Consider the following 18,463-nt stretch of genomic DNA (forward strand, 5'->3'; position numbering starts at 1 on the left):
ACGATTACCAGGCACCTTCCAGAAGCATCTGAGGCCCTTCCTCCTCCCCAGTCCATACCTGGCCTTCTCGTGCTTCCTGCTACGTGGTTATAGAACGTTCTAATTATAATCAGAACTTGTGATGGTTAAGCAAGGAGAGTTTTCTGGAGCACTTGATTGCTGGATTGATTACCTTGAGAAGAAAGGCCCTTTCTGCATGGGGACCATGGATGCAAAGTGTGCTTCTCGCCAGATCCCAGAAAATTAGAGGCTGGGTACCTGGGAATGCATTAGCGTTTGGGTGATTTTGTTATTACACTTTCTCGGGTAGAATTCAGAGTGGAATCTGTGTTTTTGCTCTATAGCTACGTATATAAGGTGTGCAGGAGAGGTACCGGAGAGTACAGATAACTGTATTGTGTTAGCAGTGTTTGCTTCTCAACATCGTTTTTACATTCTTGAGCTATTTTCATGTAATAAGCATTCAGTTGTTTGACCCTTTAAACTGCTCAATGAAAGAGTTCTATCTAAAGGCCAGGTTACTGAGGTGGACATCACCCAGCTTCCCAGTCAGACTTGCAGCCAGTTGGAGATAGGATGAGAGACCTCCGGGTTTTTAACTTAGTGCCATGTTCTTCCCTGTCGTCTTCAAGTATAGCCAGCGTGCTGGCCCACCCCCGACTCCGGAGCCGAATTGCCTCCCATTGAATCTGGGCTAGTTTTGTGCTTTGCTTTGACCAGTCCTTGTGATGGAAGTTACCTGAAGGGGTGCCATAGCTTCCGTTTGTGTCCTCTGTGCTAGTCTGCTGGGGCTGCTGTAACAAAACACTACCAGCTGGGTGGCTTAAACAGCAGAAGTCTATTTTCTCACCATTCTAGAGGCTGCAAGTCCCAGATCAAGGTGTCGGCAGGTTGGGTTTCCCCTGAGGCCTCTCTCCTTGGCCGTCTGTCGCGGTATCCTCGCATGGCTTTTCCTGTGTGCCCCCATCCCCGTTGGCCCTTCCTTTTCTTATAAGGACACTGGTCATATTGGATTAGGGCCCACTTATATGACCTAGTTTCACCTTAATTACCTCTTAAGACCCCGTCTCCAAATACATTCACATTCTGAAGTGTCCTGGGAGTTAGGATGTATAAATTCAGTCCTCATCTTCCTACGAGGCAGCTGCCACCGAAAGAAATCTGGCCACCCTGCTGGAGGCGGTGGCCCTGGCAGGTGAGCGATTACAGAGGGAGAGAAGGCCTGGCCAGCCTGCAGCCATTCCAGCTGGGGCAGCCGGCCTGTGAGTGAAGCCATCTTGGGTCCCATCCTGGGGCTCATCATGCCGGCCCAGGCCACACCGCATGGAGCAGAGCTGAGCCGGATCCACGGAGCATCACCCGAGCTAAAGAACTGCGAATGCCAGTTGTCCTTTGAGGCCATTATGCTTCGGGGTGGCTTGTTACACAGCAGTATGACATCTGCATGTGGTTCAGTTGTCAGGTCTGACAGGCTCATAGGAAATAATTCACTGAGTTTTTGTTCCCTTCAGGTTATTGATTATTGTAATAGGCATAATTTCAGCCTTTTAGATGAGTTACTCCAATCATTAAGTACTGTATGGCCTGAAAATCTTAGCTAGTGAAAGCATTTATGGAAAAGTTTTTTCATGTATAAGTCATCTGTGAGTGTCTCTGCATTCATTAATCTCCATAATCAATATTATCTCCCGAAATTCATTGAGAGCAGGCGTTGAAGAATGGCCCAGATGAGCTGAGAACCTTGCTTCTGGTAGACTCGAATGTAAGCAGCTTTAACCCAGGACAGCTAGTTCATGGCACAGATTTTCAGGCTTTTAAATGGCCACCTGAAATGAAACAGTAGCACTAACTGAGATTTGAGTAGGAGAGGTCATCTGCAGTAGCATCCTGTGAGCACAGGGTGATGAAAAGCTGACTTGTGTCGGTTGTACTGGCCTGTTTGTCAGCGGTAAGGAGGGAAGCACAGCTCCTGAAATACTTCCCGGGTCTTATTTACCCCAGAGAGCCAGGTTCGTGCTGGGCAGGAAGCAAGCAAAGGCAGAAAGTGGCTCTGGTGTGTCGTGGGCTGGGCCGGGCCAATCTGCTCCCTCTAGGAGGGGACAGCGTGACCGCAGCCCAGCTGCTGACCACGTGCATGGTGCTTGTGGGGGGAGAGACAAAACCACAGGCGCAGACTCTCCCAGGGACTGCCTTCAGAGTGAGCACCTCCCCAGAAAGGAAGAGAAAGGAGGACTCCTGTAGTAGCTGAAGAAAATGCAATGTCTTAAAATTTTCCCTAGTTCTGGTGGGAAATTTTAGGATTTGCCATTTTTAATCAGAAGGACTGAAACATGTAAAATTAAAACTTTTGCACTCAAAATTTGTAAACTAAGTGTACAAGAAACTGAAATAAGCTTCCAAATGGTGTATTTTGCAAGTTTGTAGCTTTTATAATTTTGTAGTTTTTATAGCTTGAAATGACACTTAAAACCTTTGGGATACCACATGTATAGGTGATACATTTTATTGCACATGTATTCTGTATGGATGTATGTGATTAAAGGTGGGATCTGCTGTACACACTAGAAATTGAGCAGTATCTAAACATAAGCACCAAACATTACCCACTCGATGAATGTGAGGTGATGTAAGGGCTGCAGTTTTGGTGATGCTGATGAGCTCATATTTAGGAAACTGCAGAAGGAAATGCCCTCCAGGGGCATACGATCTAAGGGCACGACAGATAACTTAGCAACAAACCGTGCATGGTGTAGGGAGAGGGTGGATGGAGGGAGCTGTTCTTTCAGGTGTGCCGTGTACCAGATTCTTTTGTGTTTTTCTTAATTGGTCCCAGGAGTTAGATTTCATTATTTGGGAAATGAGGCTTCAGTTTTCAGGTAACCCGCCTTGTCAGTGGCAGGGCCTGATTGGAAGGTGGGTTTGTACTGCTCTGAAGCCCGAGTCTTTCCAGCAGGGTGAAGGCCAAAGGCATGTGCATTCCTGGGAGATGGGGAGGGATACCCTGGAGACACCTTCGTCTTTAAGCCCAGTTTTGAAAGGTGGCTTGAATTTTTGTAGAGCAGTAATAGTAAAAGTGTGGAGTTTTAGGGACCTTGAGGGATTTGGCTGGAGGCGGAAGTGCTTGAGGAAGGAGATGAAGTTGGAGTGTCATCAGCTGGTCAGCATCCGCCTGTGCTGGGGACAGCGGGGGTGATAACAGAGTGGTCCCTGCCTTCGTGGAGTTTATCATCTATCAGGAGAGAGGGACTTGAAACAGATTAAACCTACCAAGAGATACAGGGTTTTATGAGGCTGTCCTTAGGGGACAAACTTGTTTTTGTAGAGGGAAGGATGGCATTTACGCTGAGATGGAAAGGGTGAGGAGGAATTAGCTAAGGGTCACTAGGGAGAGAGCAGTGTGTGCAGAAGCTGAGTTTCTGGGAGACATCCAGGGAGTTTGGAAACTACAGGGTTGGAGGGCCAGTGTAATGAGAGAGAATTGAAGGAAGGGTGGCCGGGGCCCTGTGAAGACTGGGGCCTCCGGGTTTGGGAAGTATTGACCACATTTCTTGGAGTTACTCTGTACAGAGATGGCAGGCACAGTTTTAGCTTTCTGAGTAGGTGAGTTAACTAATCCACAGGATGGATCTTCTTGGAAATCTCCAAACAGGTCTGTGTTTTATCTTTTGTAGTCCATTTCCCCCTTCTCTGTCTCCCTTCCCTGCCAAGGGACAGAGGCTCATGCTGGGAGGAGCCCTCTCCTGGGACATGGCCGCCGTGTGGTAAAGCGATCATTCCTATTCTCAGTAGCATATTTTGGAAACTTGTGCTGGAACCAGTGAAGGGTTTGTGGGGGTGTCAACCCCCACCCAGCAGAGCAGTCAGGGATCAGAAAACCTTTCCACACTCAGCCAGCTGTCCTCTAGAGCCTCGCTTTGCGCAAATGCCCAAATGATGGCATCCCGCATGCACTGTCCACCAGGCAGGGAGGACCTGCAGCCCCCATGGCCCTCCTTTCTCTGCCTCCGAGGAGGCGGAGTGTGCAAACCATCCAGGGAATTGCCCTTAGGGAGGAGTACAGGGCACGTCTCCTCTTGGCTATTAGTGAAGCCCGGGGTCTTGGCTGTCTCTGGCTGAGCTGGACCAGCAGCAGAAGTGTGAGGACTGGCATCGCACATAGAACAGCCCCTCTGCTTGCCGGGAGGGCAGAGCAGAACAGACTTACATTCTTCCACGATGTTTGCAGTAGGTACGGGGTGTCTGAACACAGGCCTGCTCCCTGCTCCCTCCCATCTCAACTTCTGCCTCATCTTCAGGGCATTCCCTCCTTTTGAATTGGAGTGGAGGTCCTTGGTCAGAGTTTACAGTTTAAAATCATCGTTAAGGAGGGAGCATCAGGATCTGAGCATTTTAACCTTTTTTTTTTTTTCTCCTGCAAAGATGAGGAAATGCCAGCTAGGCTGTTGCTCCATAGCAGCAGCTGGATTCTTTCTTTAGGGGAGGCAGACAGAGGACGGGGCATCGGTGGTGGTGGTGGTGTCTCTGCATCCGGCACTGAGTGCTTACTCTTGGCCGGGTGCCGTGCAGAGTGCTGCTCATGCATGGCCTCTTTAAGTTCTAACCAAGGGGAGCTGGTTCCCATCACTCATCATTTTATAGACAAGGAGCTTGAGCCACGCAGAGGGGTTAAGAAACTCTTCCAGGATCGCTGGACTGTTGTGTGACAGAGCTGATTCGAACCCAGGCCTTTCTGACTCCAATACCCTTGTTCTTAGGTCCTGCCTCTACTGTGTGTGTGCAGCTTTGTACTTTCAAATTTATTTTCAAACCAAACCCTTTCCATACTGGGTATTCTCATTAAACGTATGACACTAAACTTCACTCATTTAGGTATTTACCAGTGAGGTTGAATTTTTTTTTTAATATTTACAACTTGTATGAACTTTTTTTGGAAATTGCCTACGTATGTGGTTTGTCCACTTGTGTATTGTGTTCCTAGTGTATTTTCAAAAAAATCAAATATATGATCTCTAGGGAATAAAAACACATCCTCCTCATAATCTGCCTTCTTATTTACCTGAATATATTACAGTTAAATTAATGCTTCAAGGAAAATCTGCTTTTTTAATCCAAAATAATTCAAAGTTCATTTCTCTAGTTTCTTGTTTTAAGTTATCCTTCCTCAGCTCGTTAGTTGTGGCCTGCACCCCTGAAATCTTTCTTTCTTCTTTTGCCATCGTCTGTGATGACCGAGGCTCCCATTTGTATTGTGTTTATAGCTTGGAAAAGGGGCTGCAGGCCCTCGTCTCAGTGAAGGTCTGCCTCTGCCTGGATACTCACGTCCCTGCAAGGTGATTTTTCCTTTCCTGTCTCTTGGTCTTCCTGTTAGTACTGATTCAGGGAGAAGACCTTCCCTGCTCCCTCCATGTTCTCCCTGACAGTCCTTATTACAACCTGTGTCAGCTGTGGCGCTGGTTTAGCTAATCCGAAAAGCACAGGCCAACAGCAGGCCAGGAAAAGGGCCTTTTATTTCCTTATCCTGAGTGTTAACTTAGACCAGATGCCAACTTTAAGGCTTTGATGAAACTGTTGACTTAGAGCCTTCTGGAAGCTGGTGTAGCTTTCTGCTGTGTGGCTTTGACCTTCCTGGGAGGGCAGTTTAAGCCTCTTTGGTTACAGATGTGGCGAGGTGCACACCACCCAGGGTTTCCAAAAAACAAAGTCCTTAACAAACAGGCACCCTAAGAGATCAGGCGGTAAAATGCCAAAGGACAGATACAGCCCCTTGATAAGCGAGATTAGACGTTGTGTGGGGGAAGCAGAGACTTGGAAGCTCTGCAGGGAAGTAGTTCAATCAGGAGGTTCTGATAGTGTAATAAACACACCAGGGTGGAACGTGAGCGCTTTACACACTAGAACGCCCTTCAGCTGAATTACTGTCACAGCAGTCATCAGCCCATGTACCACTGTTCTAAATATTAAGAAATAGCAGAACTCATTTTTGCCCCAGATGGGAAAGAAAAGACACAAATCTTCATCACCTTAATAATTTGTGTGCCCTCCTCCTACCCGCCACCCCCACCCCCGTGACTGTCAGAGCTCATGTTCTGGATTTATTGGAAATCCTGTCCCGGATAATTAAGCGTACAGACTGTTGGTTAAGAAATACCACTGCCCCTCGCCTGTGCCGAGGTGGTGAGCCTGCAGGCTTCTTTTCTCCGAGGGGACCCCTTCGCCCGGCCCTCAGGGGCAGCCAGTGGAGTTGCTTCTCCTTCTCTAGGGAGCCTGGGGATCTGTCTGGTCTGTTCAGGGGCTTCTCCTTCCTGCCTTCTCCTGGCTGCTGTACCATTTCCTGACTGCAGGAGGCAATAAGAACTCAGGGTCCCTTGCCTGGTGTGAGAAGCCTGCAAGGGGACCATGCCACATGCCAGGTGCTTGGTTTCCTCTTGCCTCAGAGGAGGTGGTGCCACCACTGCTGGAGAAGTGGGGAAGCGGAGATGCCCTGAGATTGAGTGATGCCGATGAGCCTGATCAGTTGGTGAAGGATTTGGAAGCTCAGGAATTTGAATCCAGATCTCAGATTCTAAGCCTTATGCATATTCAACTTCTCAACGCCTATCCATCTTGTATCAGCATCAGTAGTAACTTTTGATAACCATTCAGAGTGGGGAACTCTGAATGTTTGGCATTAGGTTCTGAAGTTGTGATTATAACAATAGAAAGGCCATAGATGTTTCCCCTCTGGGCCTCCTGGGCTGGGCTACACAATGGGCCCACGAGAGCCGGCCCCTCCTCGTCACTTGATGGCTTGGCCTCTTATGCTTCCCTTTCTGTTCCTCTCCTTCAGGGCCGAGGAAAGGGTCAAAGGATGCCTGCCCCTGTTTTTCCTGTTGCCTCCATTCAGATGAGATTCAGACAGTAGAACTGCACTTTGTCAGGAGAAGAGCGCTCCATGGCCCTTTACGCTCAGCTGAATTGAATCTCTCTGTGATCTAATTGGTTTTTTAAATTCACCTGAATACTCACCATGTTAGTTACCATAAATCACATACTCTTCGATTTTGCTTGTGTAATTATTTCACCCCAATTTCTCCTAGGGTTAAGCCAGTTTTAAGTTGTATGTCATAGATTCTTGTAACTTTTAGAGGTTAGCACTGATCATTAACGCTAATCACTTAGCTTTCCTCCGCTGATAAATTTGTAAGTGGAATTTTTTTTAAGGCAGACCATTTATATTTAAGTAGTATGGAATTAATTTAAAAAGCTGTATGCTGAAATGATAGAGAATATTAATGTAAATTTTGGAAGGAGGAAAAATAACCCGTGATGCTAATGTTATTTTCATTTTTTGCACAATTCTAGTATTGTCAGTGCACAAAAATATTTTATATACTTCATTTTATACATAGTGTATGTGCCGCTTTTTAAAGTATTAGCTTACTGACCTTCATTTTAAGAGAATTTAATTAATGTTAGACATTTAAAATAAGCCAAATATATATTTTTCTTGATCAGAGCAGATATGTGTTAATAGGTTATGCAACACAAGGTCTGCTTTTTTTTTTTGAGGAGGGTTTTCTGTATCAGAATTGCCATGAGATTTGTAGGGTCTCCATCTGTTCTAACAGGATGTGTGGGAGGAGGAGAAAAACAGGGTTATTCTACTCAGTGTTTGAGAGTTTGAAAAGATCTCTGAAAGACTGGTACATACGCTAAGGTCATGACTTCAGAAAATACGTTTCTTAGGTACTTAGAGAAAAAGATGCCTTGAAGGATAGTAATAGTAAATTCTACACTTGCAACGCCCAGTCAAGCCCAGGATAACTTACTTCCTTGTCCTTGGGGCCTTTTTCTGGGCCCCCCAGTATGTGTTCATAGAACTTTCTCCACTTTTCTCATTTGCTCTCACATGGGTGGTTCCCTCTGCCTGCTCCATCCTGCTCACCTGATTAGATTAACCCAGGTGTTTTCTCCAGCCTGATGCCCTTCCTGACTCCTCCCTTTCCCTCCAGCCAGGACCAATTATTTTTAGTGAGCTCCCTCTGCCTTATAAATAGCCCCTCCTTAAGGCCCGCCCTCAGGGCAGGGCCTGGGCCTTCCTCCCCTGCCCTCTGTCCCCGCACTTGGCTCCAACCGGCACTTGGTGGACCGTCAAGGACATGGGTGAGGAAATAGCATTCTGACTTGGGTGGCCTCTTCTCCCTTTTCTTTGCTCCTTGCTCCCGTTTTAAAGAATGGATTATTTACTCTTCAGTGAGTATTTAGTGCATTTATAGTTCTCCAATTAGCTTCCCAAAAATATTCTCTTGTTTGTATCTCCCAAGGGAAGCTGCACAGTTCTTCAGTACATAAATGTGGTGAGCACTCATTGACAATTGACTGTCCCTGAAATGAGATGGTGGTGAATTAAAAATTTTCCTTTTAAAACGTAAAGAGGTTACACTGGATGAGTACAGGGATGTGGTCTGAAGCTGACAGTAATTTCAGCTTTCAGTTTTAAATGCAGTATCAAACATCTCCCTAGAAAAGTCAACAAACCCAAACACATTTTGACAGTGATAAATCTTTATTTTTACTCAAAATTGGTTGCTCCGGTTTCTTATCTTTCCACTCTGAAGTCACAGATAAATATTCTTTCCATTATTTTTTTTTTAGTGATGTTTATCACGGCTGACTTGTGTGTTTCACGCTGGCTGAGTTTGTGTGCTTTCTCGCTCTACATCTTCTACTTCCCAGCTCCTTTCCTTTGATTTTGAGGGAGCTTTATACTTATAATGTATATATGATGCTTGCTGTTCAGCCAATTTCGCTGTGTTCTTTTTTCATGTCCCTACAAACATCTTTGCTGTTTGTTGACTTCCCCTCCACTCTACCATGTTGAGTACAGCTCATTAAGCATTTGATGCGAGACGGCTGGGGTGCTCTGGAAGCCAACTTGAGTTTATTTTTTCATTCCTTTATTTTTTTAAAAATTCATTATCACGGGGAACCAGAAATCTTGTCATGAAACTTTTTTTTTTTTTTTTTTTTGCTGGCTAGAGTTGTGGAGTGCAGGAGAATATAAGCCAGTTTTCTCCCCTGGTTTTCTTTTATTCTGCATTCCCCCTCCTCCCAATCCAATTTCCCACCTTGCCTTCAGTTTAGAAGTTAGAATTCTCCCATTAATATTTGTCTCCTTTCTCTGTTCCGTCTCCAGTTCTTATAGGCACCATAATAGCTAATGAAGTGTCTACAATTCAGGTTATTTATGGGATTTGTAACAAATAAAAAGAGAAATGTGATATTTAAAAAAAATTACCACATATTGGAGAGCAGTGTGGCAGTATCCATTATTCTGAATTAAGGTCCTTGTTCTTTGTGGCGTCTCTGCAACCCCAAAGCTGTATTCTAAGGATCAAACATACACAAACTTGGTCTTATGAACACATGTGCTGACTTGGGACTTGCCCACAAGGAGAAAGGGAATGGTCTGCTTCTCAGAGCATGCACGAATCTTTGGGAGTAAGCTGAAGTCCATATGACTTGTGAATTGTGGTCTTATAAGCTGGATTATAATAAGAGTCTGTATTGTATATAGCCGATTATTTTTGCCTTGTAACTTTTCTTTTTGGTGTATTATTGGGCACCTGCTCTCAATAAAAAAAATCTAGAATTTGCAGATATTTTCTAAAAATGAGAAATAATATTTGGGGATGGTAGCCCAGAGATTTTGCTGGAATATTGGTGGTTGATAAGTCAATTTATTACTGAGGATCTGTCTAAAGTGAGATTTCTCCAAGAGCTGACATTTTTGGCTTTCTGTTATAAATGTATTCACTACACATGGTGACTTTTGAAAACAGCCTTTATTTTTCTGATGTACTGTATTTCAAAAGCTGGAACTCTTGTCTCTTCTGTACCAGAGGTAACTGGGTTAAAAAAAAAAAAGACTGATATGCTCCATTTTCTGCTTATTAAGAAAATTTAGCCACTTAGTTAACAACCCCAGCTTTTTACAGTATAGAGCTCAGTGAAACAGAATGCTTCTGGACTGGCATACTTATGGACCATTGAAGTTTTAGGTTAACTGATGATTAAGCAGAAATCTCTGTAGAGGACTTTTTAAAAGAGAGGTATAATTGACATAACATTAGTTTCAGCTGTACAACACAATGATTTGATATTTGTGTATATTGAGAAATGATCATTGGAGTATATATCTAGTTAACATACATCATTACACAGTTACATTTTTTTTCCCCTTGTGGTGAGGACTTTTAAGATTTGTAGAGGATTTCCTCCAAAAGACTAAAAATAGACTCAGCATATGATCCAGCAATCTCACTCCTGGGCTTATATCCAAAGGGAGCTTTAATTCAAAGAGATATATGCACCCCAATGTCTATAGCAGCACCATTTACAATAGCCAAGACATGGAAGCAACCTAAATGTCCATTGGCAGATGACTGGAAAAAGAAGTTGTGGTGTTTATATACAATGGAATACAACTCAGCCATAAGAAGGAATAAAATAATGCCATTTGCAGCAACGTGGATGGACCTGGAGATTGTCATTCTAAGTAAGCCAGAAAGAGAAAGAAAAATACCATATGATACACTTATATGGGGAATCTAAAAAAAAAAAAAAAGCCAAATGAACTTATTTACAAAATAGAAAGAGACTCACAGACATAGAAAACAAACTTATGGTTACCAGGCAGGGAAGGGAGAAGAAAGGGATAAATTGGGAGTTCGAGATTTGCAGGTACTAACTACTATATATACAATAGATAAGCAATAAGTTTATACTGTACAGCACAGGGAACTATATTCAATATCTTGTAGTAACCTATAATGAAAAAGAACATGAAAACGAATATATGTGTGTATGTGTATGACTGAAACATTGTGCTGTACACCATAAATTGACACATTGTAAACTGACTATACTTCAATTAAAAAAATATTTATAGAGGATTAAAAAAATCACAGTTCATGATGATGCTTTTCCAAATGCCGTATATGGGTGGGGTCTGCTTGAGCCTCTCTTTGGTGGGTTAGGCTTGCCTATTGATCCTTCTTAACATTAGCGATCATTGAATAACACTGTCAATTTAAAAGGTTGGAAACTGGAACTCCAAGAAATCCTCAGCAACTCCTCAAAATTTTATTCCTGTAAGATTTTTAAAATAAAAATCATGTTAAAGGTTACTGAGCTCTAAGGGTGGGTGGTAAGGAGGGCGTTTCTGTTGGTTGAGGGCTCCCTTGGTGCCCTTAAGTTCTGCACGTTGGGGTTTTTCGGTATACCCCAGGAGGCGTGGCGGGGTGTGGAGGTCTGCAGCTTCTCCAGTCACGCCCTGAGGCTCTGCATTTAGATAGTGTGGCAACACAATAAACATATTTGCTTCTGTGGAGCATATAATTTGGAAGCATCACTGCTAACTGCCAGATTATATTTTTAACCTTTTAAACTGGTGGTTTCTGTTAGTGTGTTGGGCTGTTGAAAAGGAGACTAAATCAGGATTTCGGCTGAGGAGGCCTGAGCCCAGAAAGGAAAGCGAGAGATGCCATGTGTGATACATCATTCTCCAGGGCTGTTCAGTTAGAGGGATGCCTTTTGTTTAAGTAAGAATTAAAATAATAATTGAGTACTCCAGCTCACTGACCTTCTGTGACATCCTCTGGTGTAATTTACTGAGTGCCAAGTGTTTTTTAATCGATGGATGAAGCGTGGAATTTATATGGGATGCCTGCCAGTGGTCTCACTCTGAAGCTGAATGTGTGTCTTCTCTTTTTCTCCCCTCTACCTTCTCCCTCCTCTCCTCCTCCCCTGTTCTTGTAGGTGTGCAGTCTGAGATCATTCCTTTCCAGGGAGACCCTGGCAGTTTGCCTTTGGTAGCTTTCTCTGGTAGTCTTCCGCGAGGAGCCCGCCAGTGTAGTTAGTCTGTGTTCCAGCCCCCCTTGAAAAGCTGCTTCACTCTTCCCTGCCCTCCGGATGGAGGTGATGGTTTTCTGGGACTGGTCCTGCATCAGCTGGGGAGGTTTCGCTGGGTAATAGCATAACAAAGTGAATTTCCCTCACCCAGTGGAAACTAGTTTTCCTCTACCACTCACAGCAGTAGAGGTGAGGGCATCATGTTTACAGCCAGGAGCCCAAGATGAGGTGTGTAACCTCTTCCAAAAAGTGGTTTACGGCTTTCATTAACATAAGAATCCTGCAGCGATTTTTCTTTCCTTGGGAGAGGCTGTTGGCTGTGCATAGTAAGATGATTTTCTCAGGTGAAATTCGAGAAATTTCTTTTCCATCATTGGACTGGGTAATAAGAGAAAAAAGCCGTTTGAGCCATTACTTCGTATCTGGATTAAAGTGGAGGAAAAGAATGAAAACCTAAGCTGCCTAGAGCCCAGGGGGCCTTGGACCCTGTTCTGTTGCCAAGACAGCAAACTTTTTCCGGGGTCCCCTCTCAGGTGCCCCCCTCCGGTCCCTGACCCTGGTTCCTTGTTACCTCCAGAATGTTGTGCTCTGAATGCGTTAAGTTTGATTCTTTTGCTGAAGATGAGGCACGTGTGTAGAGAAGGTGGTTTTGTGCTTGCCTCCCTCCCTAGGGTATTTAGGACATGGTTAGTGTATGGAAAACTACCACTCATGGTCCTAACTTTATCATCAGTTGTTTAAAAAAGAAGATGGTGCGATCATATTTGAAGCTGGTGACTTGGTTGTAAGATCTTAAACTGTTCTGAGTTTAAGCTGCCATGGTGCTTTATTCAGGGAGTTAAACACGGATTCGTCTTTGCAGAGGAGCTCAGGAACCTGTGACAGCGATGTTAAACGATTCCAGACATTCCAGTTTGAAGCGGGGACAGTGAGCTGGTCTGCTCTGGGCTGCAGTTCCTTGCCCGCCACCACTTCCTTACGTCTGCGGTTTCTGGGAGGCCCGGGGGTGCGTGTTTCCGCAGGCAGACATCCGCTCTGGGAAGCTGCTGCATGTGCTCTGCTCTCGGGTTCACGTGCCCCCCGCCCCTGGGCTCCCGCTCCGCCACCCCCGTGTCTGTTCTGTGCTCACTAGAGCATTACAATGCTCAGAAAATTGCTTTCTCCTTGAACTGCCTGTTTTTGTTTAGAGCAGTCATTTTTCATGAGGAGGTAAAAGTAACTTCAGGAGGATTCTTTGAAAATTGCGCGTGTGGTTAGCAGAGAGTGCTGAGTCCCAAAACAGATGGTGTAGTTTTACATAGGCTTTGACACAAAGCACCTTATTATGTGCAGAGTTTTAGTCCTACCGTGGAATTAGCAAGGCATTTTTCAGGATTGGAGCATTTCCTCTCTTTGGAATCCCCTATGACTTTTTAATCAAATCAAAGTGCAGGTGGTTCTGTGGGTTTTGGGTTTTTTTTTTTTCCTGTCTTTCAAAGACTGAAATATTCATGAATTATTCTGTAATTTCTGTATGGGAAAAACTACGAAATGGCAAGTGCTTAACAGGTATATTGTATAATAGGGTATTTATAAATTTGAATTGGTAAAGCTCTAACCTTGGAAAAATTGATATAATGATCTATTTGGCACATTTAAGAAAAAGTGGGATCTTATTGTTAGAGATGTATGAATAATGACGGAGTACTAAAATGGGAAAGATTTGATCCACCAGGTTAATAATGGCATTCATTTTGTTTCCAGCTGTACTTGATTTGTGGCACAACTAAAGATACGGTGAGCAAATTGTTTTCAGTATCTTGTCAGTCTAGTAATGTCTATTGTTCATTCATCCAACTTGTTTGACGTCTCAATAGCGTGATTATGGAAATACTCAGTTCGTGTTGAAACAATGATTTCTCCTGTGCTGTTGGTGCTTGTTTTCTCAGGTGCCTTTTCCCAGTCTGGCTTTTACTCCTTTCCTGCTGACAAAGTTGGTGAACACGTATGGAGGCGGTGGGAAAGAATGGGGGTTACAAGTGATTCAAGCTGGTTGGGCCGATGGGAGCTGAAGGGATTTTCCTGATGTAGGCGACACAGTTGCAGGGACAGCTGGGTGGAGGGGGACTCGGTGGATAAGCTACAGAATCCTTAATTATCTGACTGCAGGCCTTGCTTCTCAGATACCCTAAATGATAGGGCATTACATACCCAATCCTTTTCGTTGGTTTAGGGCTGACGTGGGGTGGGGGTGGGGTGGAGTGGGGGGGTGGAGCGGAGGAAGGAAGGAGGAAGGAAAGGGAGACAGATGGGCAGGGAAGGTGGAATGAGAGGGGAGAGGGGAGAGGCTTGTGGGGCTGCCGCACAAGTGCGATAGAAACATCCCGAGTTTTGCCTGTGTGTGGTAGTTTCAGGATTTAATTGTCTTAGACTGGTTGTGAAACTCTAATGAAAATCAGTACACCCGTATTTTGTATGCAATTCCTTACTTACTAAGCAGAGTACGGATACCCTGCAGTGTTTTGTTTATTGCTGAATTAAAGTTCATCTCCTATTGAACTTTTCTCCCTTTCCCCCCTCTCTGTTTCTCCTCTTCCCGTTGTTTACCTTTCCTTCTTTCCTTCTCGTTGGGCATCTTTATATTTTGGTTTATTTTTTAAATTTTGGATTTACTTTTGAGCCAAGGGCCTGAGGGCCTCTCTTTTTTTAAATGCTCACTGCCTTTCATGTTTCCTCTTGCCTTCCTGTTGTTGTTGTTCCGTGCTGCAAATTTTTTTTTAAGTTAAGTTTCTAAAAATATAATTCTGAGGGCTGGGGAGACTCCGCTAGCACTGATGAAAATCAGAAAAGCTCAGGTCAGAAGTCCTGACGATAATCATATCACACACACTTCCCCTGTAGCAAGCTTTCTAGTTGGTAAAAATCAGGCTCCTTTCTTTGGAAAGGGTAGTGCCAACCAACTTCCTTATTAAAAAAGTAGGGGGAGGGAGAAATAAATTAGGAGTTTAGGATTAGCAGATACCACTACTATATCTAAAATACGTGAACAAGAAGGACGTACTGTATGGCACAGGGAACTATATACAATAGCTTGTAATAACCTGTAACAGAAAAGGATTTGAAAAATTGTATGTATGTGTGTGTATAAATAAATCACTTTGCTGTACACATGAAACTAATACAACATTATGAATCAACTATATACTTCAGTTTAAAAAAAGGGCAAGGGGTTTTAGTATTTGAGGCTTGTCATTGGTGGCCATGTCACTGTTTCTTAAATTGGCTTACATTGGAAATAATGTTTCAAGGGGCTTTCCTCCTTTTCCTCCCTCGTGAACATCTCAGCGCACAACTGAGTGAAATGAAGATGCTACGCTGTTGATTGTGGCTAAATCATGCATCGTGCCTCCAGTGTGTACTTCAGAGCAGGGTGTCCCCGACAACTTCAGATACAAGTTGAGTGTACTTATATTGGAGCTTGTGATTTTACAGAACTGACACATCTTTCCCGTTAATGTCCTTTAGGACTCATAAAGAATAGTTAATAACCCTTCCCCTCCAAAATGCAAACAAAACCCTTCTTCCCATCCCAGATATATATTTTAAATGATTTTAAATGGTACCGATAATTGCTTTAACTGCATTATCTGAATATATTTTTGTTAGGTGCAAATTAATCTAATTTTCCAAAAATAGCAAAATCAAGAGTAAAATACAACAGTAATGTATCCTTAATTTGTATTTTACCTTTACAGTGATGTCTGAAAACAAAAGGACATTAAGTTTAAGCAAGTTTTTGAAAATGACTCCTTTGGAAAGAAGTTACTTTTGAAAGCTTCTAGAGAAAGACTTACTGTAGAGGGTTCTGTGCAGATGCAGCACGGCCCTCAGCAAGATACTAACCCCTTCTAGGAGGGTCTTGGTCCACCTCTTCTTATAGAATGAGCAGGAAAAGAGAATGTTCAAGGCTTAAAACTATTTTTAGTTTTTAGCTTGATGTCATGGTCTGAGTCGTGTTTTCAGTTTGAAATTTTGGTTCAAACATGAGATGGAAAAATGGGTGGTGCAAGAACTAGAGTCAGTGGGGTCTAGTGGACAAGTGGGGGGTTGGCTTGTCATCAGGAGATGGCAGATCTTCAGCAGGCATGGGAGGGAAGGCTGAGAGAAGGGGCCAGTGCATGGGGCTTGGAAGGCTGCTGGCCAGATCATGTGGAAGTCAGCATGGCAGCTGCGTGTTTATTTATGTCCTGTTCCCCTTGTACTTTGTTTAGTTGTCCTGTCACCTTTATTACTGTTAGTTCAGAAATGAAACAATGGTCGTCTTGGCTGGTTTGGTTGGAACCCAAGAGGTTGGTGGTAAAGCTTGGACCATCAGGCTGTGATGGCTGATGCACAGTCCTGAACTGTTTCCTTTTAAATGTGGAATTCCCATGAATGACATAAAAGTACAACTTGCTTTTCATTTGTTTGGTTTTCTTTTGGTTTTACTGAAGTAGAGTTAACACGTAACAAACTGTGTATGTTTAAGGTGTACAGCAGAATCACTGGACTTACATGTATTGCAAAGTGGTTACCACAGTAAGTGTAGTGACCATCCAGCATCTCCTATAGAAGTATAACTTGTTTTAATCAGTTTAAGACAGGGCGATAATATGATTCAAAAAATTGAAATGTTGAACACTTTTCAGGTCTTATTATGTCTGCTGTGTGTATAGATCTGGAAAATCAAATGTAGAGTAGATGTCCTTAGACCAGGATCTTGTGTGAGCCTGCTGTGCCCTTGCTTAAGGGGTGAGGGTAGAGGGCTGCTGGTGTGTGAACGGCCAGTTAGGCAAATAAACACCTGTTCCTCTTTTGACTGTTCAGAGTTTTCTGAGGTGGAATTTGCCTTACAGTTCTCAGGAGGTAGTTTGTTTCATGGACTGTGTTCATGGATTTGAAGTATTTCATTACAAGAAAAGTGCCTTGTAGCAATTGTACAAAGGCATTGGCTTAAACAGATGCGAGGTGTATTGTGTGCAGCCATTCAGGGCAGCATCAGCGTGTTCTGATCTTTTCCAGTTCTAGAGCGTTCTTCCATGAACAGTGATCTCTAATTTACTGTGACCTGAATGTGCCCACTCCTCTTTGGTGGCCTTTGAAATCAGAGGTCACCATGGGCTCATGAGCAGAACTTCACATATTGGCTGTGGTCTCTGTTCTACCTTTAAAAATTGTTGCTTACCTTTAAACTTAAACTTTCTTCAAGTAAATATGCAGTACACAGTACATATATTACCCATTTATAAGTCCTTGGGGCAAAATTGGGCCATGCGTCATCCTGAATGCGATCAGCTCTGACAGGGACTTTGTCCCGCCCACTGCATTGAGACTCCGTGGGGCGAAGCCAGGAATCGGCTCCCTTTTACCAGTGATTGTCCTCACATGTCTCTCAGTCAGAGTTTCAGAGAGATAGGAATTTAATGCTTAGTAGTAATAGCCTCTCCACTAACTCTGAGTTTCTTGGCCAAGAGATGCTAGACTTCAGAAACTTCTGGAGTATGTTCACAAGGAGGCGTTTCTTCCCAAACATGAGAGTGGAATCGTTTTCTGTTCTATCATTTCTCTGAACGCCATTCTTGGAAAAAGTTGTTATAATAGGAAAACTCAAAGTTACTAGAAACCTACAGACACAGCAGTGGCAAACTGGGGTGCCTGCCATTTCCTTTTCACAAATAACTGCCTTTTCTTAAGGAAGCTGTAGTGCGTTTGTTGTTGAAGTTGTGGAAAATATGGAAATGAACGAAGGAGGGAATAAAGCACTCACAGGTCCCACCACATGGCGGAGGGGCTGCTGTCCCCTGCCGTGTCCCCTGACTGTCCGCAGTTGGACATGTCACGTGCCTGCTTCACCTGTTCAGTGGCTTCCGAGGCCCTGGTGACCTGGCGTGTGCATACATGTGCTGTTCTTTTCCCCACTCAGTCTCGGTCACTTAGTAGACCATGTTTATAGACCAGTTCCTAGCTCGTTTGTATTTTATACTTGTTTACTTGTTTTTGTCTGCCTCTCACACTGGAGCGTGAGCTCTGCGAAGCATGAGGGTCACGTCACTGTGGTATCCCTAGAGCTGCCACGTGCCTGCAGTATCACAGGGGCTTAGAAGTTGGTAAAGCAGTGACTGAATGAATCTTCCAGGCCCTTTTCTTTGCACACTTATGTACACGTAATTACATATACACTTGTCCCTTACAAAGTTCTCAGTTTGATTTTTTCCAGATTACTGTCGTTTCTTTTCATTTTAAATGAAGAGGATGAGATTATAATGGCACACTTTAAAAAAAAAGCACTGAAGATTGGTATTTGTGATATTTTTAGTAAAAATAGAAGTATACAATCTTTTTATTTTAAATTAAAAAGATTCAGGCTACTGCACTGTATTTAGAACTTTTAAAAAGTTTAGGCTGGATTTAGGTCTTTTGTGAGCTGTCGCTCTTCGGTTTCCTTTTTCTTTTGAATAGTTTTAGTCTTAGATAAACTTTGTAACAGTAGTCCAGAGAGTTCATGCACACTCTTCACCCCACTTCCTGTAATGTCATCTTTCACAACCGTAGA

General features: G+C 43.6%; 1 protein-coding gene across 14 annotated transcripts in view; it reads left to right on the top strand.

The window, feature by feature from the left end:
- Positions 1-18,463, top strand: part of PELI2 (pellino E3 ubiquitin protein ligase family member 2) — a 482,489-nt gene that overhangs the window by 323,447 nt on the left and 140,579 nt on the right. Inside the window, exon 1 of one of the 14 annotated variants that reach the window (XM_072963111.1) lies at positions 8,125-8,142. The exons of the other annotated variants lie outside the window; for them this stretch is intronic. The gene's annotated coding sequence lies outside the window, so the exon portion shown is untranslated. Of the gene's footprint in view, positions 1-8,124; positions 8,143-18,463 lie in introns of those variants that run through there. 14 annotated transcript variants of the gene reach the window in all.

This window comes from Vicugna pacos, chromosome 6 (assembly GCF_048564905.1).
Source record: "Vicugna pacos chromosome 6, VicPac4, whole genome shotgun sequence".
NCBI classification, from domain to species: Eukaryota; Metazoa; Chordata; class Mammalia; order Artiodactyla; family Camelidae; genus Vicugna; species Vicugna pacos.